The sequence below is a fragment of the Euprymna scolopes genome, chromosome 17, assembly GCF_053919585.1.
Source record: "Euprymna scolopes isolate OS-2025 chromosome 17, ASM5391958v1, whole genome shotgun sequence".
Classification (NCBI taxonomy): Eukaryota; Metazoa; Mollusca; class Cephalopoda; order Sepiida; family Sepiolidae; genus Euprymna; species Euprymna scolopes.
Genome location: NC_136498.1, coordinates 12,416,310 through 12,439,867, shown reverse-complemented (window position 1 = coordinate 12,439,867; position 23,558 = coordinate 12,416,310).

Genomic DNA, 23,558 nt, shown 5'->3' with positions numbered 1-23,558 from the left:
AAGAAAAATTAGCTTGTGAAATAAAAAATGCATGGAATAATTGTATCTCAAATCTGAAAAACCGTACATTTCACGTAAAAATTCATTATGATAAATATCGTGTTTACATTTTCTGGCAAGAGAAATATAGGTTTTCTAGAATTATTTCCGATTGAGTATTAAGTTATAGTCTTAAAATAATGAATTAATACAATAAATGTACTTAACTTTTCCTCAAAAAGGTAATAATTGTCAAAAAAATGTGGCTATGGTAGCAAAAAGATTAGTTTCGTGTAAAAAAAAAAGACATAGCAGCGAAATTCAAAGAAGTACGGAAGCACATTAATGACATAATGTCATTATTATTTTACAATGTTCCGGCATATCGAGCATTTGTTCTCCTTGTTTTTTAAGAATGTGTATCCGTACTTACCGACATGGAACATTTGTATACTTCTTTTCATTTTTTAATTTAATTATTTTTTAATTTTTCCATTTTTCAATTTAATCTCCTTTTACGTTATTTTCCGAGATTATATGAAAATTATTTTACATTGATGATTATACGTTCCTGCGTGCAATAAAAATATTAGAATCTTATATATAAAGATTACGTTAAAAATTTAACCGTAAAAAAAATAAAAATATAATTTTTGAAATTAAATGTTTTGCGGGAAAATATTAAATAACCTATGCTTAATTCAATGATAATATCGGTAGTTCGAGCTATTTAAGCTTTCTTCTAGTTATATCGATTTCGTTAATACGAACTTTAGGTGCTTTTTTTCCTCATGTTCCTGTAAAAAATTTTTTTAATTGTTATAATTTACGATGCTTTATTTTCATAAAAATATCGAAATAAATTTTTTTCATTTTTTTTTTTACTACAGAAAATTATAACTTTAGTAAAGGTGTTTTTTGTTATAAAAAATAATACATTTTCCCTCGGATTCAAATAAAAATAATATATTCATTATATTTCGCGATAATTACTTGATAAATACTAAGAATTCCATTAAAATTGATTAATTTTCTGATTTTTGGTGGATTTTTAAGTAAAGGAGGAGTCAAAATGTTTATACATTTTGAGCAACGGCATTCATTTTGCACGTACCTAATTACTACGATGCTCAAATAAAGCTCTTACCGTTTACGAACCGTGTTCAAACAAAAGCATCTCCGAGATAAACAACTCTTCTGTCCTTAAGTTATTTATCCCGGGCGAGACTGTGTCAGAGTACGGTGCGTAAACAGTAAAAGCTTTACTTCAGCAATATACTAATACAATTAAAGCGAAAAAATATAAACGCAACTGGCAACTTTAGCCGAGACCGAACGTAAAACCTTCGTGTAAAAAGGTCAGAGCGTAATCCGTTCTTTCATTTCATAAAATAAAAGAGAAATCGCGCAAAGAGCTTAGATGAAATAATATGAAAGTTAAGGTGTCATTGTGGGACACCACCCCACTTGGTGGGGTTGACACTAATATCCCTATCTTTAATTATTGATACATGTCTATAATTGTATGTGGTCAGTTTAGTGCCATATAGGAACCTACGTTTAGCTTTATTATATATATATATATATATATATATATATATATATATATATATATATATATATATATATATATATATATTTGTGTGTGTGTGTGTGTGCGTGCGTGCTGCCCGAGGCGTTGTATTCCGGACACCGTCGAGAACATAATACCTCACTCCCGCAAGCGAGGAACAGTATCTACTAAGAAGTTCTATAAAGAACAGGCACACATAGTGTTGCTCTATGCAGGATATTTAGCACTTGAGCAAGAAACAAATTACAGTAATGTTGTTTATTTGAGGCGACAGTGTGTTTGAATATATACATATATATATATATATATATATACTCGGGTTTTTTTTATATTCAAAAGTAATGGACTAATGAATTCAACGAGGTTGTTAGATAGTGCTCAATAAAAAGAGCTGATAATACTTGTTTATTGTTATATAAACATGCTCACATCCCGCTGCTACAAATAGCCACTTGTTTCAATCAAACAACAGATATCAGCAGGCAGCGACTTGACTATTCAAAAGTTCAATGAATAATGGGTTATTCATTGAACTTTTGAATAGTCAAGTCGCTGCCTGATGATATCTGTTGTTTGATTGAAACAAGTGGCTATTTGTAGCAGCGGGATGTGAGCATGTTTATATAACAATAAACAAGTATATATATATATATATATATATATATAATTTATCTGAGAGAGTATTTGTTTTCTTAGATTTCTCCTAATATTAAAAGTTATAATCGGCAAATATATCATATGTTAAATTTAATCATAACGATGTGAGGTTATTTTATGAACAAATAAATATAACAACCTGACATTATTTAAATTTTAATTGAAAACTAAAATTGAAAGAAAAATACTATCTAAATTTTGGGGCGATATCTGACATAAATGTTCTTGCTTTCAGCAACATACACGCATTGACGTATTAATTTGCTTAGTCAGAAAAGAGTATTAATATTGGCAAAATTCCATTGTTTATTTTTATTTTATCTCATTGTAAAGAATTGAGAAAATCCTCTGTGTAGAATTTCTTTCTTTTACAAAAGAAAAATTAGGTTAACTGGGAAATAATAAATTCTTCGGGTGTTCAGTTCATGTGACTTCGCTTGATTTCCAGTTTTCGAGTGTGCAAAGATCAAGCACTTGCGATTCATTTCGTAAATGCGCTTATTTTAATTACGTAATTGAAGGCAGTTTTCGTCTCAGAAAGAAATGAACAATCCATTAACTTTTGATCTGTATAGATATTCGAACTCTCCACCGTCTCTTTGCATTTTGCTCACTATTCAATTGAATAAATTAGAAATAAAGTATATTTATTTACAAAGGTTATCGTGAAGGGTTCTGCGAATCTAGGGAGTTTTGTTATCACCCAAACGTACATTAAACATCACCGACTGTTATTAGAGAGTAATCTCTGATGACGTGAGTACAAATGATAATGATAATAATAATAATAATAATAATAATAATAATAATAATAATAATAATAATAAGAAGAAGAAGAAGAAGAAGAAGAAGAAGACGAGTACTTGTTGAAGTCTGGGAAGACTTGTAGTCGTTCAGACCCCAGGAAACACTACAAGTTATTCTCAAAGAACAATTTTTAATGATGGCTTGTGTGACTACTTCTAGTGATTACTTCTAATAATAATAATAATAATAATAATAATAATAATAATAATAATAATACTTATTATTATTATTATTAATATTATTATTATTATTATTATTATTATTCTGATTTCGTTTATCAACGTTTCTCTGGCAAGGAATTTTCCTCAATCCCGGCTTCAAATCAGGAGCTTCAAAGATCAAGGGTTTTCCTAAGGATGTTTGTGGTACCTACAATTGTAGAGGTCTGAAGGTCGCCTACAACATCGGGGATTTGTAGTTTTTTCAATTGTCCTTCCAGATGACTTGATACTACTCCTAGTGTACCAACTACGATCGGGATTATTTGTGTTTTAACCGCGTGTATACACCTTATCTCCAAGGCCAATGGAGCATAATTGCTCCACTTCTCATTCCCTTCTCTCTCATATTCCTGTCCCATGGTACTGAAAAGTCTACAATCTGCCAGTTTTTGGAGACCTTGTCAATGACGGCAAAATCCGGACGATTAGGTTCCAATTGCTTGGTCGTTATGACACTTTTGTCCCACCATACCTCTACCTTGCCATCCTCACTTGTTCTCACTTCATCAGGAACCTCCTCAAACCATTTTCCAGCACACCTCAACCCAACCCTCTTACACACCTCCCAATATCTCCGGAGTCCCATGCGATCGTGTCTTTTGCGGTACTCTCTCTGGGCTAGTCCACTATAGCCTGCTGCAAGGTGCGCAATTGATTCTGAGGTTTTACCACAAATTCGGTATTCTGCAGCAATTTCTTCTCTTAGAACCCCTTTTTTAGCAATCGTGTTCCTAATGCCTGCTCTTGTGTTGCACAAAAAAGCTTCAGTACTCTTAGCCAGATACCCAGCTCTAAGCTATTGCCATGATCTTTCATCAGCCACTTCTGCTATATCCTGGAAGAACCTTCCATGCATTTTCTTCCTAGCCAGTTCCTCTGCCCTTTCTCTATCCATACGTTTCATATAATCAGCCTTGGTTTCACATACCCCCACTTCATTGGCCACAACATTAAGCATCCACCCCTCACTTCTAACCACATGCTCCTTCAACGACATCTCCTCGGTTCTAACACAATTTTTACACTTTTCAATCCTCTCCCACCGTCTTTCCTCTTTTGATACAGCCTTGCTACGCTACTTCGAATATGAGATATACCAAACATTTTTAAAACTTTTCTTGTTTTGATATCCATGGCATGCAAATCCTTGTCAGACTATTGTAAAATACCCGCACTGTTTCTCAAAACACTGATTGCCCATGCATTCACTGCTTTCATTAGGTTTCCTCTATACAGTTTCGACTTTGCAATTAGTTTCCCTTTTCTAAGATACTCCTTCCTGACTTTCTCCTTCATTTCTCTGTTCATGATGCCTACACTCTCCAACACTCCCAAATACTTATACCCTGTATCTTCTATTTCTTTCATAATTTCTTCATTTGGCAGCACTGTTCCATTTCAATGGTTCCATTCTCTCAGAATCAATGATCTCATCTGCCTTAGATCCTTCAAACTCCTCCTCATCACTTCCCCTAACCATAGGGTTCCATTCCTCCTCAGTTGCCCGCCTCCCATCATCGCTTACATTTCCCTTCTGCATTATCCACTCTCTCGATGCTTTCATCAGAACTAGTTTCATCAATTTTACTTTCGTTATTCATTTCATTCCGAACCTTCCGTTAACTCGTGCAATCACTGAAAGTAGGTTGCTATTTTTAATTTATTTTAACTGGGATACCAAACTCGGGACATTTCTAGCTCCTCCTCCTCCTCTCGATTCCCATTCTTCCTTCATTTTTCGGATATATCCACCAGATTTGGTACTTCCACTTCTTACAAAGGATTCCCACAGTATTCTTCTTTCCTAATTTCTCCATGGTCTTTTGACATTTCCTCTTCCAACTCCCTTCGTTTCTTGGGACCCTCTCTGGCAATTCTCACTCCCCCTATATTCAGCCACATCCTCAGAATTTTGAACAGTTGTATGATGACGAAAGGACCCACAACAACAACAACAACAACAACAACAACAATAATAATAATAATAATAATGATGATAATAATAATAATAATAATAATAATAATAATGATAACGACGAAGACAATAATAATAATAACCATAATAACTATAATAATGATAATAATAACTATAATAATAATAATAATAATAACCATAATAACAATAATAATAATAATAACATAATAACAACAATAGTAATAATAATAATAATAATAATAACAACAGCAACAATAATAATAATAATAATAATAATAATAATAATAATAATAATAATAATAATAATAATAATTAATATTATTATACATACAATCGGCCAGAAAACTGAAAGGGACATAGAAGAAGACAACAGTCAAGATGACACTGGTTATAATAGGAGCACAATCCATCAAAACCGTTAAAATTGGGAAAGATTGGAATCAGAGGAATTGTTGAGAAGATACAGCGTATATCAATAAGCAAAACGGCAGAAATAAAAAAAAAGAAAAAGAAAACTCTTTAATGCAGAGACAATTAAATAGGAACAAGCCATGCAGATAGAAATTACCACAGAAGTAAAATGCAAAGGAAAACCACACTGAATCAAGAAAACTGAAACTGCATAATTTTCGCCATCAACTGGCACTACATTAAATAATCAACAAAACGGCTAGGAAGGATGAAAAGACTGGGAAGAGGATCCACTAACCAGGCCTCTATTGGTACGAATAATTTTGGGACTTTCGGGAGGCTTACTGCCACCCAAATTCCAGTGAAGACCAATAACTGTTTCCAACGAGCAACAAACGGTAAACGGCTGTTGCGATAATGTCAATCAATTTATCGAAATAGATGAAGAGTACTGTAAATTTTGCTAGACAGATTGTTCTCAAAGGGGGGTGTCTGATGATGGCCTTTGTAAAAAAACCCTCAGGAGTAATAATTATAGCAGTGTAATAAGTAAATTAAAATAGACCAAAAAGTTAATACAGGTTGATACGATTGTGTGGGGATAGTAGTTCACTGGAAACTGTGCAAACGCCTACACATTACCGGCCTCTGCGACTAACGGAAATGAAACGAATCTTCGTTCGTGTATTTATCATTTATTATTTCTTATTAATTACTTCAGTACTTGGTTTCAATTATTTCAGTCATCAGCGTAACAAAAAAGTTAAAATAAAATAACAAATAAAAATAAAATTAAAAAGGAACAAAAAATAAATGAAAGAAAACAGCCCCAAGACAAATGAGGATTTATAGTTTCATTTCAATACTAAAAGGTTAAAAAAGGAAAAAAAACAGTAAAACTGTTTGAGTTTGATAATAATAATAACTCAGAAAAATGAACAAAAAACACCGTATGTTATACACATTTATGAGAAGGTGTAACCCTTTTTAAATGTTAAAACTTCATAAAAGAAAATGATAATCCGTCACATGTGAAACTCATAGGTTATGACGCGGCCCTGATATCTACTGCGCCACGACGACGATATCTAAATAACACCTTTCTAGATAAACATGTTATTTCTACCAGATGGGTCTTTAAAGAAAAGAGTACAGCATCAGGCGTAGAACAGTACAAAGCAAGATTTGTTGCTGAGGGGTGCTCTCAGATTTACGGTAAAGAATACTTTTCTAAGTTTTCGCCGACCAAAAACCTAACGGCAATCAGAATTTTACTGCAAGTCGCATCACAATATGACCAAAACATCCATCAAATGGACGTAAAAAATGCTTATTTGAATGCCCCAATAGATTGTGAAATTTATATTACCCCTCCAGAGGGATTTATAATGAAAAATAAAAATAGCGTGTGGTGACTTAACAAGTCCTTATATGGTTTAAAGCAGAGTGCTCAGTGTTGGAACACAGTATTCCATGATTATATTATTGAACCTTTTCTGGAGCAATTTCACATGTTCTTTCTCGGGTTTCGACACGGTAAGAATATGTTGTTCTGTGGAACTGTCTACTACAAACAAGTCACTTCCCAGGACTTGTGTGTAACAGCGAACCATCCAAAACTGTTCTGAAACTCCGAATCAAATTCGAATCCATCGAAATAAAGACGGGCACTGGGCCCATAACCTCTACAAGTGTAAGCCATTTTGAGTTTCAGAACAGTTTCAGATGGTTCGCTGTTACACACGTCCTAGGAGGTGACTTGTTTGTAGTAGACAGTTCCACAGAACAAAATATTCTTACCGTGTCGAAACCCGGGAAGGAACATGTGAAATTTCTCCAGAAAAGGTTTAATATTTATGAAGCAATTCTGGTTTCTGATTGGTTTGTAGCAGAACGTGAACTAATTTGATTCGTCAGTTCTTAGCAGCATCGCTTATAAATAGAATCGTCCGACTGTGTGGGATCATACCCCATTACTACTCCAAAATATTGCAACAACCTTGCTGTTTTTAATTTAACCAAATAACACGGTAATGAAATGAGGTCAATCCGGTACAATGATTTACTATCTCTCTTTCTTTCTTTCTTTTTTTCTTTCTCTCTCTCTCTCTCTCTCTCTCTCTCCTCTATGTCTCTGCTGTTACGATGGTTTTTTTTTTTTTTTAATTTTTTTCATTACATTTTCACCCCAAACAAGGCAAATTTCTCACTTTGGTGGCTACTATCAGGGGCAACAACTACTGGGGTACTATGTAGGGATTTGGGCAGCAAGGTGTCGGTTCACGTTACACTTGAACTTCTGCACGTCAGTACTGTTGGGGAAGCAGTACCTGGAATGGAATTCCAGAGTCTAGCGGTTCTGGGGAAGAAACTATTGGAGTAAAAAGATCTTTTACATCTAGGGATCTCTACAGTTTGGGGGTGGGATTTAGCAGCCTGTCGGGTTTGTCGAGGGTGCTCACGTCGTGGGGGCACAAGTGATTGCAGTTCGTCAGAGCATTCATCACTAAAATACTTGTAGAAAAGGCAGAGGGATGCAACATTTCGTCGATGGGACAGAGGCTGAAGCTTAGATGCCAGTTCAGGGCCTATCAGATTTGCGACTCTCTTTTGAACCTTGTCAAGGAGCGAGAGACTAGTAGCAGATGCACCAGTCCAGATGTGGCGGCAATACTCCATACATAGGCGAATGGTGGCCTTATAGAGGTACAGGATACTTTCGGGTGTTAGTATTTTTCTAGCACGGTAGAGAGAGCCCACCTTTCTTGCAGCGGCCCTGGCAATGCCTTCAATGTAATTGTTCCAACTCATGTTTCCTGTGAACGTTAGGCCAAGCAGTTTGAAAGATGGACTCTCAGATAAAGAGTCGTTGGCCATTGCTATGGGTGGTAGAGAGGGTTTCTTGTAATTATTGAATGAAACTAGTTTCGTCTTGGGAGCATTGAACGCGACCAACCACTTTTGTCCCCATTCCACTACAGATTGGAGGTCATCCTCTAGTGTTTCTGCCATATCTTTAGAAATGTGTTCATTCGTCTTCCTGTCGTGCCTGCCATAGAGTGTAGTGTCATCAGCATATATACCCATCTCAGAGGCAATGTTGTCGGGGTGGTCATTTATGAATATCAGGAACAATAGAGGTCCAAGGATAGAACCCTGGGGCACCCCCGCATTTATATCATATTGTTTTGATGTACGACCGTCGAGGACAACCTGGATTTTTCTCTTATCTAAGAAGGATTTAATTATGTTAAGTATTCTACCAGTGATACCTTATGATCTGATTTTACTGAGGAGACCCTCATGCCATACCCTGTCAAAAGCCTTAGATATATCCAAAGCTACCGCTCTGCCCTCCCCCGCTTTGTCCAGTGAATGGTATATACGTTCAGAGATCACAGTTAGGATGTCTGCTGTGGAACGGGCTTGTCTAAATCCATATTGTTTGTCAGTCAGTAGTTTAGCATCTGTAAGATGATGGACTAGAGCATGGTTAATTATGGTCTCAAATATTTTGGCAAAAAGTGGGAGGAGGCTAATGGGGCGATAATTTGATGGGTCTGTCCTTTCGCCAGAATTCTTGAATACTGGTACAACAGAAGCAGTTTTCCAACAGCCCGGAAAGCAAGCTTCATTAAGGCATTTGTTGTAGAGTTTGGAGAGAACTGGAGCTACTTCGGCTGAGCACTTTTTTAATAGCACAGCTGGGATAAGATCGGGTCCACATGCTTTTAAGGTGTCAGGATTTTTTATGATAGCATGCACCTGAGCAGGGGTGGTTTTCAGATCGTCTAGTATGGCGTCTGTCCGCATAGGAAAGTCAGGTAGGGGGTGGTTGGAAGGGTCCAGTGTGGAGTTTGAGGCAAACCGACTGGCAAGCATGTTAGCCTTCTCGGTTGCTGAGGAGACAACCTCGTGATTGTTGGTTAGTGGGGGAATTGTTGATTGCCCATTATTTACTACACTGTTGTAGATTTTCCAGAAGTCTCCAGTTCCTAGTTTTTGTGCTTCGATGCGCTTTTTAGTGGTTTCCGTAAATTCTCTCTTAGCTGTCGCTATTTCTTTCTTAACGTTATTTCTAGCTTCTATATACTTCAGTCTGTTTGAACTGGACTTATGTCGGTTAAACCTACGGTATGCATGCTGCTTTTGAGCAATGGCAGTTGCACAAGTCGACGTAAACCATTGGGGAGAGTGGGGCTTACTATAAAATTTCCGCATGGGAACATGCGCTTCGATTGCAGTTTTGAACCAGTCAGTGGTCTCGTTTGCACATTGTTCAGCAGGGAGAGAGAAAATATTTTTCCATGGAGCATCTCTAATTAGTTCCCTGATGGCTTCCCAGTCAGCCTTATTATAATATCTCGTTGTTTTGAGCACTGGCTCTTCAGTTTTGGGTCTAGAGTTTAGGGCGATTTCAACCATTATCACTGCATGATCAGCGTTCCCGAGTGGGCTGTGGGCCTTCGTTATGCAGTCATCGGGAACTGTGGTCAAAAACAGATCTAGAAGTGATGCGTGTTGTTCTTCCTGGTCAGGGAAACGGGTTGGAAACGTAACAATTTGTGATAGGGAGTGAGATATAGCGAAGCTATGGGTTATGCTGCCCGCTGCATCTGTGTGAGTAGAGAATCCAAGCCAGTTTTTGTGGTGGACATTAAAGTCACCAAACACATGTATTTGTGCGCTAGTGTCGAGGGACAGTGCCGTGTCTATGCTGTCAGATACTTTGTTTATTATGGAGCAGTCCTGAGTCGAGGGAGAGCGGTAGAGAAAATAATAGTAGCTAATATTGTGTTGCATGTTTAGTCTAAAGCACATAAAGGCTTGATCATCTGTTTCTAGGTTTGTTTCTCTAGTCAAGGGAAGGGTATTACGAATGTAAACTCCAAGTCCGTGCATATGTCTGTCAGAGTCCTTACGGCAGAGTGGGAGATATCCAGGCATGTTAAAGTGGTTAGAGGGAATGGAGGAGTGTAGGTTAGTCTCACTTAGTGCTAAGATATCCGGGGTATTTGTTAAGAGAAATGCTTCAACATCAGCTAAGTTAGTTCTAAGCCCACGGATATTTGTGAATGAGAGCCTCAAGGGAGGAGGCAAGTTGAATTTGTTTGTCCCTAATCCTGGTTTAAGCTTATTTTTAGATTGTACTGTCGTCATATTTTTTTAAAGAGTTTCGGTAAGGGGGAGCTAAACAAGAGGTTATGCAGAGCTTCAGACATGCATCACAAGTAGACCATCAGCTGACCTTTCTCCAATTAGTTTTATCTCTCCCTTTCTCTCTCTCTTTCTCAGTGTCTTTCTCAGTATCTTTCTGTCTCTTTCTCGTTTCGATAGTGTCCGAATGTAAACAAAACAGATATAACTCTCGCTCTCCCCCTCTCTCTCTCCGGCTCTGTCTCTATCTTTGTCCATATCTCTCTCACTTTCTCTCTCTCTCTTTCTCTTTCTCTCTTTTAAACACATTTAGAACGAGAGGGAGAAATAGAGATGGAGAGAGGGGGGAGTGAGAAGCAAATATCTCTGTGCGGTTCAGTAATCGCTTTATTTAATGTTAAACGCTGGCCTCCTATATCGGCAGACGCCAATTTGGATAACGGCTTCATAACGGCTTCCGTGTTCGTTTAAGTTTATAGAATTGTAATCTGGAATAAGGGATGGGTCTAATCTAAGCCAATAAAATCAGTTGCAAAGGGTGTAACCACAATATGCACACAATGTGTATAAATCACTGCGGTGTTTTTCGGGACCGGTAGGAGGACTTCAGCAATAGGGGGAAATCAGAACTACTTCCGATAGAGGTTAATGCAATAGTGCTAGTGTAGCTCCGTGGATAGAATCTAGGATTTTATTTTAACACCTGAATGTGTAAGAAAAGTCTTTATAAAGTTACGTAAGTTAGTAACTAATAAGAAATTTGTATGTGGCATTTGTTGTATACCTACGGTATTTTGTTCCAGATGGAAAAAACTGCGACGTTTTTATTATATATATGGATATTGTCGTAATTTCTAAAGAAAAATCTATATAAAAGGACTTTCTGTTTGATTTCTTCATTTCTGCAGTAACACTTTTCAATGTGCCGACGAGTAAAGAATAGACTATATTATATATGTAGCGTGTCCTTCGAAAATATTTCGCATTTATATTATATTGTAATAAAGCGTGAGAAGTCAGGTAAATATCGAAACTGGCGAAATGCTTAAAGTAGTCTGTTATCAGTTCTTTTTCGACTAAGTTTAAGGTGATAATACATTTGAATACATAATGTGTTCAGCATTCTGCAGGATTTACAGTTTTCTATGCGCTTCTGTAAAGAATTAGGTATTTTTGTTATCAATATTCTAAAATGTAAAGAAATTAATTTAATTTAAAACCGATATTAATTCCATTCTAAATAGTAGTTTTTTAAGTACTATTCTGATTTATCACAGCTCATCAGTGCAGCTAGCTAATGCCCATCCCTAATAAGGGATTGAAACTACAACCACCAGGTTAATAGTCGGCAGTTCTAACTTCCCGCCTATCGTATCAGTGTAAGTAATTGACCTCATCAAATGCCAATAATGGAGTCCTTTTTGTTATCAGTATTCTACAATGTAAAGAAATTAATACAACGAAAAAAAAAAAAACAATGTTTCTTCCACTCAGAGTAGCAGCTTTGTTGTTCAAGTAATCGTGGAAGGCCGGATTCGAATCTCGAATTATGTCTAGTATGAACTGATGACTGGCGAAATGAGGGAAGATTCCTCCAAACCAAATAGAAACGAAACTGAGAAATAAAGATTAGAAACTAATAGATTACGAGTTGCTGCGGTTCGCTCCAATTAAAACGCCCTGCATAGAGAAAATGTGTGTGCGTGTGTGCGTGTGTGTATGTGTGTGTTTGTTTATACTAGCAGAGTGACCAGACATTACCCGGGATTGAATGCTGATCAACGAATATTTCACACACCCGTATTTTTATTGTTATCGAAATCGGTAAAATCTCCCAATTTTTAAATTACATTGATTCTTGCCTGCTCTAGTTGGGAACCCATCGCGGTACACAAGAAGAAAGCTTCGCATGCCGTTCGTAGTGACTTAATTCACAATACATTGTTGTATACATTGCACTGTGGAGAAACTACTATTGATTTCATAAACTTATCCTTATATATAATGGCTCGAAATAGTTTAAAATACAAGTCAAGTAACATGGTCCAATTGTGCTCTAAACAGAAACGTCATTTAGAACGCGTTCATGTCTTATCAAAGAACATACTGTTCATTTCACTGGTCTTACTGGTTGTTCGGTGATAAAAGCTGGAATGTTAATTTAAAAGTAAAAAGTTAAGAACCAAGGTGCAATTGTGCTTTAAATGAAAACAATCATTTCGAACGCGTCCCTGTCACATCAAAGACCCTACTGTTAATTTTATATGTCGAGACTTTCGGTTTTTGTGATAATAAAACGTTATAAATGCACTTGTAGTGTTTGGCTGTTTAAATTGTTAACTGTGGTCAAAATCGCCTTCTTTCATTGGATTATTTCGATTATCGAACATCGATAATTATCGAAGACTTACTTGAGAACAGTGTCATGCACATACAGAATTAGTGTATAAAATATCAAAAACTCGGGTCAACCGTTTTGGAGTCCATAAGGAAGGAACCCAGACACACGCACAAAGCTCCTATTATATATATATATATATATATATATATATATATATATAAAATGAACTCATTTTTTCCCCTCCGACTTGGACCTTTATAGGACTGCACCTGTATACATTTGGTGCAGCCGTATCATTCACAAACTGAATCACGACATCTGCCGTATGTTATAGGCTTATTACCTATCCAGTATCTCGCTGATCAGAGTTTCCTATATTCTGTCTGGTGAGAGTCCACTGTAAAAATCGGTTACATTTAATGGAAGTAGTAAAGTATACTCTCTCTAATAAATTCATCCTTCCACCGCCACTCACTTACACCGTTCCAGACCGTTCACAGGAGACATTTAAAACCGACCACCGGTTAGAATTTATCTAAAAACTGGACTGGACTTACGCTGAAACGAACCACGCTTACTTTGCCATTGGTTAGCATAAAACATAAACACAATTTATAAAGCATTTATTATAATAAAATTAGATTAAAACAGAACACAATCCGTTACATGGAATTGAATTCACAATTACATTACTTCGATTTCGTTATAACCCGCGTGGTTAGAGTTTTATGAAAACCTGGATTGACATTTACGTGAAACGCACCAAACTTACTTTCACAAACACAACTTCCGTTTTGCTCTTTCCTTTCGTTCTTTTTTTCTTTCTTTCTTTCTTTCTTACCTTTCGTTGTCTTTTTCGCTTTTTTGGTGATGGTGATGGTGATGGTGATGGTGGTGGTGGGGGTACTTCCCTATGTTTCTCTTTCTTTCCTTAAACATAAACACAAACTAAACGCTATACGTTATCTTGAATTGCATTACCGAACACATTACTTCGATTACTCGACTTCCATTAACTTTAGACTCGCGTTGGTAGGGTTTTCTAAAAATCAGAACTGCGATTTACGGGACGGCATGTTTAACATCGTTACATTTTCAGTTTCATTTTCTTTTGTTGTGCTGATGGTGGTGGGGGGACTACTTTCCTATGTTTTCAGTCTACACGATATTTCACTTTTGTAAAGCTTTTTCTTACCAAACTTCCTTTATAATCTTTCCTTTCGGTCTTTCCTTCTTTCTTTCTTTTCTTTCCTTTTTCTGCTCTTTCCATTGTTAAAACGAAACGAAACAACCTGATATTCCAGGTTTTACTTACACTCTATCACTCTACGACTCTACGACTCTTACTTGTGTATCAAACACTATTTGAGCCACGTTCGTTTACTTTTTCACCGTACCACTTACCAGACGACATTCAGGTAAATAGAGTTTTATATGCGGCGATATTCACGTACATGGACTTCCCTTTTTGTTCTTTTTCTTGGGGGCCGGTTTACGTTACTACACGTTAGCCATGGATCGGGCGACGGATCGGGCGATACCCGCATTCCTCGCTGTCAGACGATAATACTTCTTTTTTTTTAATTTTTTTACTTTTATATTATGCTATGTTTCCACTAATTTCGGAATTCATACTCAGGGGACGGGTGACTTATTACATCAGTGGTTATTTATTTATTATTTTTTTGCAATTTATCACTTTTTTCCCTTGGTGGAAGTTTCATTAAACCATCGATACAAAGCCTATCTGAATGTCAGCAGACGACATTCGAATGGGAAGAAACCGACTACGACCACAATGCTGACAAACAGGTTTACTTCAAAAACACATCGTCTGCAACGGATCGCTTACACAAAATAAAATATACCTAAATAATAAAACAACAACAACAACAACCAATAAACCAAAACAAATACACAATTACGTAAGAAAAATAATAATAATAATAATAACAATAACACCAGGAGATAATACAAAAACTATATCTGGGTAATTACTTTACCCTACCAAACTACATAAATAAAAACTATAAATTTTAATACTAACATGAAATACACATACTTACATTTTTCAGCGTACGATTCTTGGGGTTATTCAATATTGTTGCATTTTTATTCTTTCCGGTTTGCAGTAGAACCTCTCTTTCTCCACTTTTTATATCGTTCTTTATTTACTTCCTTTTTTGGGGGGGATATCTACCAATAATTTTAACACACACATTCCATTGCGTCATGTACGAAATTTTACTTTGTTGTTTTTTGCAAACGGCAATATCATTCGGTTTGGCTCTAATTAATTCATGTTTTGTACTAACAAGGTGTTTTTTTTTTTACAATGTCTTAGCACTTCACTTTACTAATTAACTCGGAAATAGACACAGAAAACTTTATTTTTCACCTGTACAAATACTTCACTTTACTAATTAACTCGGAAATACCCAGAAAACTTTATTTTTCACGTGTACAAATACTTTTCCCCCTTAGGCACATTAAGCTTACTCCTTACTCTTTCGAATACAATAGAAAACTCATAAGAAACCTACAAAAAATTTAGGATAAATCGGCTTGCACAACTAAGTCCCTCATTTTTGCCCGCCCAGTTTTGCACAGTTTACATATTTTGGTCCTTCTGTTTGCTGGGGGGGGGCGATTATAACTTCCCCAAAACCGGGGTATTGGAAACATCCACAGCAATGTTTTTTTTCAACAAAAATTGGCCACTACAAGAACTATGATTATTTCCATTTTTGTCCGCAATAAATAACAAATAAATATACATCATTACCGGTTTATTTCGTTTGCAAAATACAGTCCGATGTTTGCATTTACATAAACTTTACTCCCCTCATATATTATCTACATCGATTCATAATGTGGTAGACTCATACATTTTGTTCATTAATGGAAACTTTGAATTTATTTATTTCGTCGGTAGAAGAGGGGGGGGCAATAAAAACATAAACTGAATTCTGTCAGTTTTTTCTTTTTCAGTTGAAAAGGCAATCAAATATCAAAAGTCAAACATCAAGACCATAGAGATCATTAGTTGAGTATATAACAATTTTTCACTTTTTACACAATACAATCTTTTATAAAATATGCCACCAAAAAAGTCTTCCCTTAGTCGTAATACAACAGCAGTTGCAACCAGAAAAAGAAGTCGACAATGGGAACATTATGAACAGTCTCAGGAAGACACTTCTGGTACTTCCTTGAACGAAAATGCAAATCAGGACTATGGGTCACATCAAGTTACTTTTGACCCAGACTTATATGAGGCGGACCAGTCGCAACCTACGGATATAAACACATATGTGGAACATAGGGTTGCGCAAAACAAACAGGCTATATTAGAAGCAATGCAGAGACACACATTACGCACAACTGCTCCTAAATCATCTTTCTGGTTGCGCGAAGGACGTACATATGAGGCTACACGTACTTATCAATTACGCTCAGATGTTCAAATTGGCACATTGAGTAATGGGACACCTTGCAGACAATGCAAAGCAAAGAAATGGAATCGGGAATCACCAGGTATCTGTTGTTCTGGTGGAAAAGTTATTCTTCCAGATTTAGGTATACCTCCTGAACCATTACGCTCACTTATTGATAACAATTCAATTAACTCAACACATTTCTTGAACAACATCCGGAGTTACAATAACTGCTTCAGTATGACAAGCTTCGGCGCTGAACAAATACGTGAAGGAGCCTACATGCCGACATTTAAAGTTTGTGGGCAGATTTCTCATAGACTTGGCTCTTTGCTTCCCATCGATACTGGAAATCCACACTATCTTCAAATATATTTCATGGATGATGATCAGCAAGAAGCTACGACAAGATGTAATTATGCTCCCAAAACAAAGTTTGACATTGTTCTTGATTTGCAAAATATGCTTCACCGAGAAAATAACTTTATCAAAAACTTCAAGATGGCTATGGAGCATGCTCCATGTGATGATTTCAAAATAGTTATACATGCTGATAAAACTCCAAGACAAGAACATAAACGTTGTTTCAATGTTCCAGATGCACCTGAGGTTGCTGTTGTAATAGTCGGTCAAGAATTTCATCAGCGAGATATCATCTTGCATCGCAGAAACCATCAACTACAGCGTATTGCTGTAACACATTGGACATATGATGCTTTACAGTACCCAATCATTCATTGGACAGGTCAAGAAGGTTATAATTTCTTTGTATGGCAGACAAATCCTCAAAATAAAGAGTTAGTAATAGGAAAAAAATATCAGCTAATGCTTTCTACGCATTCCGAATTATGGTCCGTGACGACAGTTTTAATATTCTGATTAAATGTAGGAACCTATTCCAACAATACATAGTTGACATGTATGCTAAAATAGAGCATGAGAGGTTTATCTACATTAAAACTCATCAGAGGGAGCTAAGAGTTGCTGATTACATTCACTTAAGAGATTCTGTAAATATTGATGGCAACATTGAAAATGTGGGCCGTTTGACCATACTACCAGCAACATTTACTGGGGGACCACGATATATGCATGAACGCACACAAGATGCATTGGTCTATGTGAGAAAACATGGAACTGCTGATTTATTTATAACTTTTACCTGCAATCCCAAATGGCCAGAGATTGTGAATGAACTCCTTCCATATCAACAACCACATGATCGGCATGACCTCATAGCAAGAGTTTTTCATCTAAAGCTACGTGTCCTTATGGATTTACTTACAAAAGGAAACATTTTCGGAGTAGTTGTAGCATATATGTACACTGTTGAGTGGCAGAAAAGAGGATTGCCACATGCTCATTTTCTGGTTTGGCTTCAGCAAAAATTGAGATCCTCTGACATAGACTCTGTTATCAGTGCAGAAATTCCTGATCCTGTAACAGATCCAGTTTTACATGATATCATTAGGCACAACATGATTCATGGACCATGTGGAACATTAAACAGCTCTGCACCATGTCTCAAAGAAGGAAAATGCTCTAAGAGATATCCAAAGAAATTTTTAAATGAAACTCGGTCAGATCAAAATGGTTACCCATTATATCGACGATTGCCTACTGATGCTGGAGGCTTTGAAACAACAGTTACCCTCCCTGGGAATGCAACGTTTCATGTAGACAACCGATGGGTTGTACCATACAATAAACCCCTTTGTAAGATTTTTAATGCACATATCAATGTCGAATATTGTAATAGTGTAAAATCAATTAAGTACATTTGTAAATATGTAAATAAAGGCAGTGATCAAGCTGTCTTCACATTGGAAAATAATGCTCATGATGAAGTTAAGAGATTTGAAACCGGCCGTTATATTTCCACTAATGAAGCCATTTGGAGAATACTTAACTTCCACATACATGCGCATCATCCCACAGTTATTCACCTCGCAGTGCATCTAGAAAATGGACAGCGGGTTTACTTCACTGAAAATAACGCAGCTGATAGAGTTGCACATCCACCTCCAACTACTTTAACAGCGTTTTTCAATTTGTGTAAAACAGACGCTTTCGCACGTACACTTCTGTATGCTGAAATTCCCGCTTATTATACATGGGACACTCATAATAAAATATTCAAGCGACACTTACAGGGTAGGTCAGTTCAAGGCTACCCGTGTGTTAAAAAAACTGAAGTTTTGGCCAGGGTATACAGCGTGCATCCAAATCATTTTGAATGCTTCTGTTTGAGACTGCTTCTACATCATGTTAGAGGTCCACAGAACTTTAATGATCTAAAAAATATTAATGGTCAAATTATGAATACATTCAGAGATGCATGTGCTGCACATGGACTGCTTGATGATGATAACCACTCGGATGCTACATTACAGGAAGCATCTACATCTGCCTTGGCACATAATTTGAGGCATTTGTTTGCTATCATGTTAACTACCTGTGCAGTATCTTATCCAACACGACTTTGGCATACACACAAAGAAGCATTAAGTGAAGATTTCCTTAGGGAACGCAATCAACATCCTGGGGCTGGTATAACTTTTACAGACAAAATCTTTAATACTGCTCTGGTTCATATTGAAGATATTACATATAAGATGAATGGTAAAACACTGACAGATTTGGGTCTTACCTCACCTGATAGATCTAATACACATCCTATTGTTACTGCTTGGACACGTGAAATTAGCTATCAACCACATGAGCAAGCATCAATTGTTCGGGACGGTATTGCAAAATTAAATAGTGAGCAAATTCATGTTTTTTTGAACTGTAGTTAATACTGTTGAAGATCAGCAAGGTGGCCTTATATTCCTTGATGCACCAGGAGGAACAGGAAAGACATTTGTTACTAAGTTAATTCTTGCAAAAGTAAGGTCAGAAGGAAAAATAGCTGTAGCTGTGGCCTCATCAGGTATTGCAGCAACCCTTCTTCCTGGTGGTAGAACAGCTCACTCCACATTCAAATTGCCATTATCATTAATAAAAGATTCTATTCCAATTTGCCATATAGAACGAGGATCAGATTCAGCTAAAACTTTACAGAATTGTTCCTTGATCATATGGGATGAATGTACAATGGCACATAAAAAAGCATTTGAAGCTCTAGATAAAACATTGCGTGATCTCAAGTCACGTGATGTTGTCATGGGTGGCATCACACTTTTATTATCTGGTGACTTCCGACAAACGCTTCCTATTGTTCCACGTGGAAGTCCTGCTGATGAGCTCGATGCTTGCATTAAATTGTCATATTTGTGGAAGTACATCAAGACTGTAACCTTATCTAAAAACATGCGTGTCCATCTTAATAGTGACCCGTTGGCTGATAAATTTGCTTCCATACTTCTACAAATTGGAGATGGCAAAATTCCAACAGACAAACATGGTAAAATTGTAATTACTTCAAGTATTGGATCAATTGTTTCCTCACTCGCAGAACTTTGTAACAAAGTTTACCCAAATATAGCTGCAAATTATACTAATCCTCAATGGCTAACAGAAAGAGCAATCAATTTTAGCTCCAAAAAATGATATGGTACACATCATCAATGACCAACTGCTTGATGAAATTCCAGGTGAGGAACAAATTTACACTTCTCTAGATTCTACTGTAGATAATTACCATGCTGTACAGTACCCTACAGAATTTTTAAATTCCTTGCAATTACCTGGTATGCCACCACACAAATTAAAACTAAAATCTGGATGTCCAATTGTGTTACTCAGAAACCTTGATGCTCCACGACTATGCAATGGAACAAGATTATGTGTAACACGAATGCAACCTCATGTGATAGAAGCAGTCATATTGACTGGTGTAGCTACAGGCGAATTGACATTTCTTCCTAGAATACCAATTATTCCATCAGATTCAACAATTCCATTTAAAAGGCTTCAGTTCCCAATAAAATTATGTTTTGCCATGACAATAAATAAGTCGCAAGGACAAACCTTGGCAGTGGTTGGTCTGAACTTAGCTTCTTCTTGCTTTAGTCACGGACAGTTTTATGTAGGATGTTCACGGGTAGGTTCCCCACACAATCTATATATATTAGCACCAGAGGGTAAAACATAAAACATTGTGTATCCAAGAGCTTTATACAAATAGGAAAGCCAATTCTCCCTTCTATTATTATTTATAGTTATTTTTTACTGTGAATTATCAGCATGGCAGTCTCATAAGTATTGTCCACACTTCACCCATATTCCTGTCAGGTCAATGTTTTAAAACTCTGATAGGAAATTCTTATGGTAAGTTTCTAATCTTTTTCATTATAGAATGTGTACCTTTTTCTATTCAAAATTTAATTTAATACAACCGTTCACTTCTTTCATGTTAAGTTACTTAAAATCACTAAACTCAGTTGCAGTGCTCCGTGGCATAGTGGTTAGCATGCCAGACAATTCACATTATATTTTCACATTCGCGCTGACCTACCGTAGTCTTTTTTTTTTTTCATAAACACCTAAAATGGATTTCTTGGTGGCCGAGTTGTTAACATCGCATGTTTTTTTTATTCACACTTAATTTTCCAACTTCGCCCCAATACTCCGGGTTTGATCCTTCCTACTTACCTAACATCACTTTTTTTTAAACAATCCCCACCCCGGAAACAAACACCCGGGCAACGATTTTTTTTATTCTTTTGTTTTGATTTACTCAAAACCGCACACACCTCGAAACATCCGAGCAACGCCGGGTACCCCTGCTAGTATATATATATATATATATATATATATATATATATATATATATATATAATATATATATATATATATATATATATATATATGTTTACGTATATATACAGACAACAAATTTATAAAATATTTGTTTGACGAATCTTATCTAGATCGAGGTGTCAATGTTTTATTTGAAAATTATTGGCCTGCTTTCATATTTCTATATTTATCTTTGATTTGGTCAATGAGATTCTAAGTTTGACTTTTCTAAACAAAGGAAATGAAACTCCAAAGTTATGCCTCAAATAATCAACATAATCCGTGGAATTGACAGGCATCATCTCATTTTCTTTTTCTTTCTCCTCTTTTTTCCGAGTTTAATTTTCCATAACACAATAGCTGATACGCATATATATATATATATTTTTTTTTTTTTCTTTCTTTTTTTACATAGGCATCACCACTTATCAAGACCAAGATGGCCACTTTTAAGGGTTAAAGAGTGTACAGTAGAAATTAGACAACATAGTAACCGTTAGTAATGGAGATTCGGTAAATTTGTTAACTTATATGGAACGGCTCATCAAAAACTTGTTTACGTTAGACTTGAAGACAACCATATTGTAGTCAGCTGGAAAACGGAAAACAATTCCATAGACGCGCAGTTCTAAGAGAGAAACTTTTCTCGTAATCTACGCTTAGGTTTAGGCACAGATAAAGAGTGGGGAAAACTACTGATAGTGTTTTCTGCTAGACGGGTGTTTCTTGTGAAAGTTTGGCGAGGGGAGGCATAGAATGGAGCTCAGCCGAGCACCTGCCATGAAAATAACGATAAAGCGGAGACAAACACGCAACATCTCTTCTGTGAGAAATATATATATATATATATATATATATATTTTTCTGTGGAAATATGTTTTTCAATTATATTTCACTGTTTATTTATACCAACTCTTTATTTATGAAGCTCAATGTAATTACAGATCATATAAAAATGAGCATAGACAAATGGCGTAATAAAAAACAAAAAAGTGAAAGGTAATTGCAACTTCTCCTACAATTTTCGGATTTTGTAGCCATGCCCATGTGCATTTATGTTCTTTTTTTTGGTTGATAAGTGCTATTTCTTCTGATGAGTTGAAGGCAAAAATAGAATACTTGATATACTGATATAATAATGAAATGAATAATTTTATGCTACGAATCAGATGCTGTCAAGAATTGTGAATATCAACGTACTTGGAGCAATAAACTGATATTTTGAATGTAAACTTTTTTCATTTTTTTACACACGCACACACACGCGCACACACACACACACACACACACACACACACACACACACACACACACACACACACACATATATATATATTGTTTTTAAAATATAATTTTGAAAATATGATTATCCACTGAGACGTTTTTCGTCGTTTTCGACTCATCAGAGTGGGTGAATCTAGCGAGATTCGAAATCATATATATATATATATATATATATATATATATATATATATATAAGTCCAAATAAAAAGTGGGTGATATTCTAAGAAAACCACTGGATCTCTGAGGCGGAGACGTTAACCTTAATATCGTTTAAAAAATCAACAACAAAAACTACACATACACACACACATATATATATATATATATATATATATATATATATATATATATATATATATATATATATGCACATCATCTTAATAATTATTCAAGGGTTGCTTTCTATGGTTTTTGAAATGTCATTTTATTTCTAATTGATTATATTTTCGTATTATTTAAATTTTCTTTTCTTTATTTTCTTGCTATTTTTTAATTTTTTATTTATTTACTCATAATTTATTTTCCTTTGGTTTTACTGATTACTTGATTCAATTTCTTTTGTTTATCCGGTGGCTTTAATATGGTGTAATATTTCAAAGATATTCTAATTTTTACCGTTAGATCACTGAAGTTACGCAACGTTGAACCCGGTCACATGGGTGACTAATTTGGTAATTCCAGGTTGACGTATGCCCCTGCAAGAGTTGCAAACATCTAACGTCGTCATCTCTACTGACAAGGATATACATGCGACTGGGGACCGCTTGTGAATTTCATGCTCCCATGGAACTTCCTCCTTTGGAGGAAGCCTGTTAAAGCCGCATAGGTTTAGTATCGTTTCCATGTCAATATGTATATCTCTACAATTATGCTGATGCAAATTGTCTCTGTGTATGTTTATATGAAATAATTTTATAAAAGAATCAGTAGGTTCCCTAGAGTGCAATGTAGAATAACATATTTTGGACTAAGTTATTGCATGGAGGCCTGTGAAGTTTCCTTCTGAACAATT